The sequence below is a fragment of the Chroicocephalus ridibundus genome, chromosome 1, assembly GCF_963924245.1.
Source record: "Chroicocephalus ridibundus chromosome 1, bChrRid1.1, whole genome shotgun sequence".
NCBI lineage: Eukaryota > Metazoa > Chordata > Aves > Charadriiformes > Laridae > Chroicocephalus > Chroicocephalus ridibundus.
Window position 1 is genome coordinate 2,213,385 of NC_086284.1, and position 11,817 is coordinate 2,225,201.

The 11,817-nt window shown below is 50.6% G+C and overlaps 1 protein-coding gene across 1 annotated transcript in view; it reads right to left on the reverse strand.

Moving 5' to 3' along the window:
• Nucleotides 1-5,415, reverse strand: part of RAB30 (RAB30, member RAS oncogene family) — a 53,714-nt gene extending 48,299 nt beyond the window's left edge. The window contains exon 1 of the mRNA XM_063325430.1: nt 4,835-5,415. The gene's annotated coding sequence lies outside the window, so the exon portion shown is untranslated. The remainder of the gene's footprint in view (nt 1-4,834) is intronic.
• Nucleotides 5,416-11,817: the final 6,402 nt, after the last annotated feature.

Genomic DNA, 11,817 nt, shown 5'->3' on the forward strand with positions numbered 1-11,817 from the left:
TTTCCTCCCCCTTCCCCTCCTCTCTTCCCTTTCTCATTGCTCTTTTCAAGGTCTAAAAGAGAGCACCATTCAGACACTTAAAGGTTACAGTTAACTTTTAGTTCAGCAGTACCTAAAAAAAAAAAAAGCGTATTTCTGCTAAAAGGAAAGAAAATAAACAGGGTATCCTGTGATCTTTAAAAGGACAGCAGCAGATTTCCGTGAGGCTCTACCTATATGGAGCAAAGCAAGACCTTACTGAAAGTTTCCTGCTCTGTTTGTACAAGGAATCCCTAATTATCTCAGGAAACTAATAACTAGGTTAGTTTAAATAGGTGGTTTAAATTTTGCCTTAAGTATCCGAGGGAAGTGCGGTGTAGTGAGCGCAGTAACTCCAGGCGAGGTGAGATGACAAATAGCAATTAAGTCTCAAGCTGTTCACAACCTAAATATCTATCCCCAGCTCAACGCAACAAAGCTCTCTAACGATTTTCATCTACGCAGGGTGAAATCAAATGACATTACAACACAAATCTCACTAATACCTTATGCAGGGCCAATGTTTAATAGCGGAGATTAGTTATGAAACTACTGTAACAGCAACAGACTTTAATGTGGTCTTGACTCTGTTTAAATACTGACAGTGATTTTAAGGGACAAGTTCATCCTTGTTCTGCCCTAATTATTTCAATGTCTTAGCACCTGAGGAGTATTGGACTCAGCCACCCCAGCTGAACTTCATGACTGAAACACAGGCTGGCCAAGAGGCACCAGGGTTATACGACAAACATGACAGATCAGTTGTTTCCTCGCTGTAAGAGAGCCATTAAAAATAAAACGAGGATTTAGTTAGTTATTGACAGAATCGCTGGGTGGGCAGGAAGCTAAATGACTTGCTGCAAAATGAAATTACGGAAACTGGAGAGTCAATCAAAACATTGCCGTAGGTCATCTCATCTGTCCTCCAGCCAAAGCAGGGCGGTTGTGGAGCATCTCTGCCCCAAGGGCTGATGTTTTTGGTGTTGGAAGCCCAGCCGTAGTACAGAAGACGACTTTACTGTCTCCTGAATCCCCTGCTCTGAAATCTTTCGAGCATCCATGAGAGCTTCCTGCATTAAACAGCCCCATCACCGCAAGGTATGCCCGCCCTGCGCTACCTTCTGCGCTCCTGCCATGCCAGCCAGGCTACTGCAACGCCTCTCTCCACCTTTGGCATTGCCTGGGTGATTAGTTGGCAACACACACGAACTACCTCCTACCACATTCCCCACTCCTCTTCCTCTGCTTGCCAAGAGCAAGGCTTGCTCTCAAACTGTTGTTCCTGCCCTAAAAAAACCGCAATATGCTCTTTTAAGATTAGAAAAGGAATCGATCTAATTCCCAGCTATTATCATTACTGTGAGGGCGGTGAGCCCCTGGCCCAGGCTGCCCAGAGAAGCTGTGGCTGCCCCATCCCTGGAGGGGTTCAAGGCCAGGTTGGACGGGGCTGGGAGCAGCCTGGGCTGGTGGGAGGTGTCCCTGCCCAGGGCAGGGGGTGGAACTAGATGGTCTTTAAGGTCCCTTCCAACCCAAACCGTTCTGTGATTCCATGATCATTTCTTGTTTGTCTATATTTTATGTAAAGATAAGAAAATGCCACCCACAAAAAAAACCAACCCAGCTGCAGATAACACCTGCCTCGGACACGTCACAAACCTTACAGCAAGCGCCTCAATTTGCCGATGGATGGGTGTCAGCTTGGCTATCTCAGCAGGGACCGAACGAGGACGGCTCCAGAGCTAAAACCAGCAGCTTGCACTGGAGAGCCCCAATGCTCCAGCTCAAGCAGCGAGCACCATCTACCACCTGCAGCCGGGCCTGGGAAGAAGAGGAGCACACAGCCTAGGTAGCAAACAGAGGAAAGTTCTTTGAAGGGCAGGCAACAAACGGAGGGCCAGTTTGCTTGCAGACAACTTTCTCCCACTCCGCAATTCTCACCTTCCCTCCCCCAGGCCTGTTTGGGAAACGACTGCTCAGTTCCTCCCTGAAGAGCCTTCTTCATCCCTTCAGAAACTCCAGTTGCCTCGCCAGACCCCAACCCCAGGCTACGAAAATCTCCGTCCTCTCATAGCTCACCTCTGGAGCAGAGAGGACGGGGAAGCTTAAGAGGCAGCAAGTCTGTCCTGCCTTTGGCTCTTCCCAGTTCCCCTCATCTCACCAGTCTTTGGGTCCCCCCCAAACAGGAGGCTGGGAGACACCCAAGCGTCCCAGGGCAGCCTGAACCTCTTTCTTCAACAGTTCTGGGACGGGCAATTTAATACAGCACAGGGCACTTCGGTGACGCTGATAAAGCCAACTCAAAACGATGCAGTTTCTGGCTTTACTAAGAAGCAAATCAATGACATCAAACTCAATTCAATTAAGAACAGGACTAATATACAAGAAAAACTGCACAGGGTATGACCACGAGACCATCTAGCCCAGAATCCTCTTTCAGATATTGGATACTACTTAAAAAAATCAGGGGAAAATTAAAAGACCGGAGGAAATACTTAGTGCTGCCTTCCTGGGAGAGCCTCTCTGCTCCCAGGAACTGGCATCTCAGGGACTTTTGAATCACAGTAAACGCACACATTGCAGTTAGGTCTTTGCAGGATCAGGACTCCAGTTACTCAAGAGGATGGGCCCCTGAGCTCATCTGTGCTTTTTCACGGCAATCACTCATCTATTGAGCGATTTGCAGCTTTTGGTCCATTTTTATGTGTCTATATTTCTCTTCCTGCAGGGCAAAATTTCATGTTACTGCTATTAATAGCGTAGATTCCTGAGCTACATTTTTACTCCGCTTCTTGCTATAGGATATATAACATAGCTTGAAAATGCTAGCTCACATGGTCACAAGTCTTTCCAAATTCAACAAATGTAATAAATTTGGAAAAAATAACAGAACAAGCATAAATACCAATACATATTTGTGAAGTTATATATACGTATAAAGATGAAAGCAGCATCAAAAAGAGGGACACCACAAGAACTGCATTACTTGAATACAAAATCCCCGGCCACAGATTCCTTGCTTGTTTCTCCTCAACTTCTGTATCAATATTTCCCAGAACAATTCCCAGGCGACACTTTGAAATTATCACTTCATTTCCAGTGCCTTCCCTCCATAGCTAACAAAAATCACTGCTATAAAACTTCTCCTTTTACAGCCAAGATGGGAAACCCTCTATTACATTACCCGTTCCCTCCCTTGTAAAATAAAGAGGAAAAATGCCATTCCAGGAAATAAAAACGTTAAAAAAAGACCAACCAAACAAAGGCAACTCCTGCACACACTGTTGGCCTTCCCCTTTGAGTCCGTAACAAAGAGGAAGGAAGGAAAAAAAAAAAGCACAGATAAAATAAACGCAAGGAGGAGGTGTGGATGCAGCGTGTTTATCCCACTTGAAGAGGGGAGGCTGTAAAACGCCAGGCATCGCCTACGGACACCCCAACCACCGCCTGGGTGTTTACAAACACTTTGATCAAACCAAACAGGGAGTTTCATTGTCCCCCTTCGCACTCATGTCACCCGTCCCCCAGCGCCGCGGTTCCAGGGAGTCTGCCAGAGGACACACAGTGCCAGTTACACAAGAGAAGCGCAGAAGCAAATACGCAGCAGAGGGAAAGAAAAATAAATAAAGAAAAATATCAACTCAGCTGTACGCTCTCTTCCTGCTCTCAGACCAGCCTCCAAGTTGGGCTTTGGAGCAGATTAACTTTAAAGGGCACTGAAAGGTGTTGACAGATTCGAGGCGAGCAGGACCCCTCCGTGTGCACACGTTTCACTGCCACCAGCACAAAAACCAGGTGTCTGAGGTCCAGGAGTGATAACGTAGTTATAAAAGGGGATAAAAGCTCCTGATGTTATGCATTAAGGAAAAAAAAAAATAAATCAAGTATCTTGCCCTAATATCATAGTACTCTTCAAGTAAAGGTCTGAACTGCACCTCACAAACAGCAAGGAACGGGGAAACAAATTAAAAAGCCACACGAAAACAAAGCTCTGCCAAACCACAAAGTTTTTTTAAAAAGTTTAAAGTCTGGGCACTTCTTTTATTTATGATAAAAGGGAAAAAGACCGGAGTGATAGTTTGGCATCTGCAATAAACCACCAGACCGTCCAAACGGCGATTTTTAAGATGCACACTCGGGCGATGACTTGGAAGAGAAACCTGGACCAACTGCGCGCAGCCAGAATCGGGAGCCAGTTTGACTCCAATCCCCCCCCATTTCCCTGAAAGGGGGGGAGGAACCGGGGTGTCAAAACACAGAAGTCGCACGACGTAGCACACCAACACCCCAAAAACCATCCTAAACCAGACTTTGCTTGTTCGACTTCTTAAAAGATTGAATTTATATATCATTCCCCCCCCCCCCGCCCAGGGACACCGGGTCTCACAGGCTCTCAGCAACACTTAATGACAGCAATTAAAAAGCCATCTTATTTTCCCGCTGTTACACGGTACAGAAGACAAACGGGACAGGGCTCGTTCCCGCCCCCCCCCGCCCCCGGTGTCCGCCGCTCGGGACCGCGCTATTGCGGGGCGCCCGGAGCATCCCGAAGTTGCGGGGGGCTCCCGGAGGCTGCGGGAAGCAGAGGCACCTGCCGAAGGGTATTTCTCTGATTTAAGGGGGTTTGGGGTTCCCCCCCCGCCTTCTCTTTCAGCAATACCGGGAAAAGGCGGCGCAGCCCCGCTCGGCAGCGCTTCTCCCCCGCCGGGGAACGGGCATCGGGAGATGGGGGGATTTGGGGAGGGGGTAAAACGGGGAGGAAAAACGCACCATAAAAAAAAAAAAAAAAAAAAAAAAAGACGAGGAGCGCAGGACTCACCTGGTTTGGGATTTTTCCTCCCTCTCCACGACCATAAAACGAGGCGGGAGCCAGGAGCCGGTTACCGGCGATGGGAGAAGGCTGGCAGCCCCACGGCGGGGACAGCGGGGCTGGGTGCGGTGCAGCACCCCCTACACACCCCCCACCCACACGGGGGTAGGTGCTGGGCCGCCCCCGGCGCGGTGCAGCCCCCCCGGGGATGGGTGCAAGGCAGCCCGCTCCCCCGGGGATGGGTGCCGGCCACCCACCCGGTGCAGGGCAGCTCCCGGGGATGGGTGCAGGGCAGCCCCGCTGGGGAATGGGTGCTGAGCCCCCCGCTCCCCGCGCAGCGCAGCACCCCCCCTCCCCGGGATGGGTGCTGAGACACCCCCGGGGTAGGACAGGCCCCCCCCCTCCCGGGATGGGTGCAGCGGAGCTCGGTGCCTTCGGGGATGGGTGCAGGAGCCGGGGCGGCCCCGAGCCGGTGCTGGGGGGCCGGAGCGGAGGCGGGAGCGGGCCCCCCCCGCCGTGGCCGGCGCTGGCAGCGGGAGGCGGCACCGGCCGAGCACAATGAACGGCGGCGGCAGCGCCCCCGCGGCCGCCCGCTGGGCAATGACATCACCCCTCTCGCCCGCCGGGGCGGGGCCAGCGGCAGCGCCGGTGTCTTCCCATTGGCTGGCGCCCTCGTGCCGCGGGGGATTCTGGGGGTTGTAGTCTCCCGATGGGAGTTGCGGAGCGGCAGCGGGCGGGGCGGGGACTCGATCTCCCGGCAGGCCTCGCGCCGCGCCGCCGCTGGGGGGGGGGGGGAAGGAGGTGGCGGCGGCCGCCATGTTGATGGCGTGTGATGCTTTGAGCTCGGGAGGAGCGGCTGGGCAGCCGGGTTAAGATGTCGGAAAAGAGGGAGGGTGGGAGCCAGTTCTTGGCTCAGGGTGGTGGGAAGAGCTTGTGTGAAGGAAAGGGGAGGTTGAGGGGGCGCGGCGGGTTGCGGGGAGGCCCGAAGAGCGTCGTGCAGCGGCCGGTTGCCTCTCGGCGCCCGCCGGCTCTTGGTAGGGCAGGGCCTCTCCATGGCGGGAGGCTGTTCCTGGGGCTCGCCCCCTGTGTGCACCCGGAGTGGGGGGGCCGTCGACCCCTGGTAGGGCGGACCTGAGGCAAGAGGGGGGCGCGGCGGGTCTGTGGAAGGAGCTGGCGGGGGGGGCAGGTGAAAAAGGCCGGTGGCCGCGGTTGTGAGGGCAGGATGGCGGGCGGCTGGTCGCGGTTGTGAGGGCAGGCGGCTGCGGTGCGTGGCGGGGCTGGGACGGTGCTGGTTTTGGAGGGGGAGAGTGCGGTGCGTGGAGGCGGGGCGGCCTTGGGAGTTGTGCCCTTGCGCCCTGCCGGGAGAGGGGCCCGGGTCGGGCTGTAGTCTCGGAGGGCTTCGGCCCTTGCCCGGGATGAAGGACAGGCTGCGGTTTACAGAGCAGGGCTGAACTCTTGGCCTGACCTTGGTGGGGGAGGCCCTCAGCAGGGAGCAGGATGGGAAGTGCCCTTGTCACACACCAGGTGACAGCGTGTGCTTGCTGATTTGGGGCTCTTTGGAGGGTTATGGCCTCTGCCGGATACCTGCACCATAGTCTTTGGTTGTTCTAGATAGTGGTTTAGTGTGACCAGCAGGAGGAGCTTTGCTCCTTCCTAAAGGCGTCTGTCCTCAGTACGTCCATAGAGACATAAATCAACCTTGAAAAAGCTGAGAAAATGGATGAGATGGTGTTAAGACCTCTCAGCGTGGTATGGGAGCAGCCAAGCTAACTTGCTTCCCTGTTCTCTTGCCTGCCCTCGCTGTCTAGTGGCATGGCTTAGCCAGCTTACGAGGTGCTGTCTGAGGTTAAGCGTACCCTCTGGCTGGCTTGTAGGAGGTAGGCTAGATTTTGAGCAGCAGGTTATAGGCTTTCTTCTACATCACCCCTGCCTGTGCTAGTCTCTGTTGGGGAATGGGAAACGATATGTTCGCCAAATGAGAGTTTAATTAAATCCCTGTTGGGTTTAAGAGGACTGGAGTTCCCTGGAATAACATGGGGAAGATCTTTGCTTAAAACCGGGAGGGAAGATACTCAAATTATTGCATGGTTTTTGACATAACACTGTTTCTAGTTACAGCTGATTCCTGTGAAATAAAGTGCTTTATTACTTCAAGAAGATACTCCACTGAAAAGAGTTGTGAAGAATTTTGCAGGCTTGCTGGAAGTCTTGGTTAACGAAGTCTAGTAGTGTTATAGCTCAGGAAAAATGGGGTTAGAGGTTTTTATGTCATGCTTTGGCTCCTCCTGGAGGTAAGTACAGTGCATTTGCTCAGGATATTGCCTCACAGTAACTGCGCAGGTGTAGTAGTCTGTTTACCCCAGGATACACTTGAATGATGGAGGAAGAGTGCCATGAGATGTTCAGTGACGCGGTTCCTTAATCTGAACCTTGCAGCCTTTCAGGATTTGTTGGTATTACAGCAATGTGTGCTGTTCTTCCATCTCTTTAAATCCAGCTCCCTCCAGTTAAAGAATCTGAACCAGTTGCTTGCCTTCCTGTAAAATGCCTGGTGTCCTGGGACAGGAGGTGCTTGTCCAGTTTTGCCATACTTACCACTGAAGAAAAGGAATGGAGGGGGCGTAATGCTCTGTTGCTGCTGTAACTTGCAGTAATACGTCTGAAGAATTCTGAATTACGAGTACAGCCCCCTTTATGTCTTCTGCTTTTGATTCTTCTCTATGCAGATACCTTTAGATAGGTGCTGTGGGCAAAAACAAGGGACAGTGACATGGTGACTTCGGTCACAACAGTTGCCCACTGTAGACTTTAAGCCTATGTTTATGCAGCTGATGCCAAATGACGATGGTAAGTACTGCAGTGGGATCATTGGAAGGGGCTTGCTTGTCTTTTTTATAACTGGCAGAAAACGTGTTTGTGAAGTATTATCCAAAATAAGTCTGCTGACCTAGTGACAGTATGCTTTGTTATTTAAACTGGTTTAGAAACAATTGGTTTCATCTGCATTGATTGCGTGTCTTCCTCCTCTTCCCCTTTGTGTCAGTGCTGCTGCTAGGAGGAGGAGAGAAGGATGCATCCTGCTTTACAGATAATTTTATTTCATTGTTTCTGCCGTGTTTCTTTATCTTAAGATGCAGATGCCACTGATGCCTCGGCTAAGAGTTGCTATAGCAGATTGAGACATAGAAAAAAGGAGTTGACTTCAGAAACTACTCAAGTGAATGCCTGATGCAAGAGTCAAGTGAAATAGTTTTCTTCTGTCTGTATAGTTCACTTTCATCGCTTTGGGGATATCTGATATTTGTCAGTATATGGATTATACTCATTGGTGACAACTTGTTAGAGATGTTAATGGTGAAGTTTGCGTTCTGTCTCAAACTTGGATACTCTGCTCACCTGAAAGAGCTAATGACCAAGTCTCGTCTGACCCAACAGGCCTTAATTGCAAAATCCACAAAAAGCTTATGGTCCTATTGCAGAAATGAGTGTTGTCTCAGCATTTTACTTGAAAAGACTGAAGGTGATGGGAGAATTGAAGGCCTGCCTCTGACATTTCTTAAGTACGTGGGTGTACTCTGTTTTAATACTGGTAATGGAAACTTCCTCCAGTGTCCGTGTGGTCCTGAGCCTGTGAAGGTGATGCATTTGTCTGTGCTTGGACTACTGTGCTGACATTCTGCACTGCAGGAGCTATGGGTTGTCGTCGTTACTGTAGTGATTTTGGTCACGGTGGGCTCAGGTAAGTGACCACCCACCCAGGGTCCTGAAGACCAGGAGAAGTGGTTGGAAGACCCTGCAGGAGGGATGCGGAAAATGAGGATAAGTAGGAATGTGTGATGCCTTTGCTCAAAGAAGAAATTGCTTAATCTATGTTCAGTCTAAGTTTGTGTGTTGGAACTTTGTTTCGTATCTCAGCTTTCATTCTGACGAGTTCCTGCTCTTGATGAAAAGTTGAAGGAGTTGGATGCTCTACATTGACGCTTCACTGGATAGTGGACCAAAAGCAGCTCTACAGACTGTATGGGAAATACACGAATTCGGGAGATGAAGTGTACAAATGTGCTACGTGGTAACAATTTTTAAGGTGTCTGATGTTCCCTCATGGAGCCAATGTCCCTGTCGGTGCAGCGTGGAGAGCTGGCAGGGTGTCGGGGTTGTCTCAGTTCTTGCAAATTGTCAGGCCTTACAGAATTCCTAGTATGCAAATGAGCTGGACGAAAAGATTTTCATGTGCACTGAAACAGTGGAATATGGTTTCTAAGGGTGATGGATCTGATCTGTGCTAGGCTTTGGACGTAAGTTTTGTTTAAAAATTCCATTTTCCTAATTACCCCAGCTATAAAACTTAGTTGTCCACAGTCCCCTTGGAGGAAGGGGGAAAGCTGGTGTCCCTGACCCACTGCTTGCCCCAAAGGCTGTGGGGGAAGGGTGTAAACTCTCCCATTAAAGTTACTGCGCAGATTTTGGAGGCTGAGGAGGCTGCTCCGAAGGCTTTTTGTTTGTAAGTGCCAGCCGTGGAGCTATTTCCCAAAGAGTCACTGGAGCTGCAAGGTGAGAGAGTAGAACTGGTAAGTGCTGCTATGTCGTCGTATTGTTTCCCAGTATCTTACGGATAACGGTACAGAAAAATGCATTGTGCTGCCTCCTTTGTTCTTAAACGGGGAGAGCTTGGAAAAACGGGTAAGAGTGGAAGGTTTCTGTGCATTTTTAAGTGTTGCCAATGGAATTGGGGGGGAGCAGAGGGTAAACCAGTTCCTGGAAGAACCTAGTATTCCTGCATAGCCAAAAAAGTTTGTAAAGCTTCTCCAAAAGTAATTCTAGTGACTAACTAAGTGTTAACTTATTTTTTTAATCTTTCAGCACAAGAAGAGTGCTCCAAGAGCAGTCAGGAACCTCTTGAGGTAGCATGGACACGTTCTTCAACTGAAGCACAGCCGCGGTTCAGTAGCAGTTAGACGAGAGGAGAGGGTGCGCGGGCTGCTGCAGATCCCTGGGTTCATACGAGCTGGTATCCGAAAACTCATTTTAGGAGAGAGAAATACTCGGTTTCTTCCACAACTTTCCAACTTCCTTGAATTTAAATGAGAGCTCATCTAATTCTGAAACAGGAAATTTTACTGTAGGTGCTGGAGAAGGGGGTCAGAATAAGGGACTTAAAAGTGGTAGTCGGGGTGCTGTGACGGGCCTTGGAAAAACTGTGGGTAAGGCAAGTACACGGTTGTGGGAAACACTTTGGGGAACACACAGCACTGGGGGAAACGTGCTAAGCAAAGGAGACACAAAATACGGTATGTTCTGCAGCTGTTTCTTAGCTACACGTGGATGCATCTTGAGGTAGGATGGCCCAAGATGACCATTGGAAACCACAGGGCCGCAGGCTCTTGAGAACATGTACACAACTACCCCATTCAGAAACACCGCGGCTGCTTCGCCCTTCACCGAATAAGTATTTCTGATTTAAGCGTGATAGCTTTGCTTCACCCGCCTAACCCCCGCAGAGCTCTCGGGCCGATGGCAGCGCTGCGCTGGAGGCAAGAAGCCTTCTCCGCCCATGGCTTGCTGGAGACTGGTACACAAACATGGCTCAGATGGGCTCCAGGGCCGAGGGCAAATCCTTTAATTGTCTGTGTTACGGGTGTAGTATGTGTGACTGGTGCACCTGCGCGCGTCCCACGCGGAATGAGGAAACAGCTGGGCTGTGCTGGTTCAGGTGCACTGCCCTCTTCAGCACAAAACTTCGTAAAACCCGAATACAGTAAAACCCGGGATTGCATAAAGCAAGTAGGGGAATCGTGCTGGGGTGATGCTCGCTGTGGCCCTCGCTTCATTGCCACTAATGCTGGACAGGTGTGTTCTTGTTGTGGTAAACTTGAGTTAGTGACCGATGCTGTTCAGGTGGTGTGCGTGGCTGTGCCAGACGGGTTGTCCATGGAGCTGACAAATCCTCAAGCATGGGACTAGCTTTTACTCCTTAAAAAATAAAAAGGGGCGGAGGCAGCAGGTAATTTTTATTGCAGGGTCACGTAAATCCTACTGGAATAGAAACCCCACTAAAAATACCTTTGTGGAAAGAATACGTTTTGGGAAAGGAATGCGGTATCAAAGGCAGTGTGCGCCTTCAGCTGTGGCGGTCTGCCGGCAGTGTTCCTGCTCCCGGTTTTTGTTTTGAAGTTTGTGGGGAAAAAGCGGTGGACGGGGGAGAGTGGGAAAGCCATAACCGCGGGTAAAAATTTAACGACTGCAAGTTTGTGCCACGTTATGCACTACTATTTATTTTGTAAGAGAGTACTGCAGCTAAATTGATACGCTGGAGTCCGCGATTATGCACGCTAGAGTTCCCCTGTTCGCTAGGTATGGGGTGCAGTGGAACAAAAAGTACCCGTTGCTTCCTCTCTGATTCAGCTTAAAGTCCAGGCTTTGGCAGTGGAAGTACCTGATGGTGTCGGAGCGTTCCTTAACGCACACCAGCCGGTTCCTTCCAGGTAAGTAGTGCTGCACTGTGGAAAGGCACACGAGGCCAGGGGAAGCAGCATTTGATAACATCTCCTCTGCCAGCGTTCCCCAGGCTCGCTCCTCTTCCTCGCGCTGGACCCTGGTGTTTACCCAAACTTTTAGCCTTTCTGTACGTTGTCGCTGGTTGGTTCGCTCCCGGCGCCTGATTATTTTTTTGTTTGTTTTTTTGCCGTTTCTCTGCAAATACCTTTTCCTGGAAAGCTGGGAACAGCAGTAAGTATCTCAGGTTCCTGGCCAAGTTTCCACTCGCGTGGTTTCACCTGCTGTGTTGTATCAAGTTATTTACATGCGGTGTCCTAAGGATATAACTTGGGCGCCGGCTGCGTGCGGCTAACCTTTATGTCTTGGCCGGAGCCCGCAGAGGTCAGGTTTAAACCAGCCTCTTCACGTACCATGAATTCAGTGTCTGCTCTTGCAGCCCTTGGTTTCCCATTGCACAACTTCATGAAGAAGGTAGCGTTGCGCGGCTCTTGCAAAGA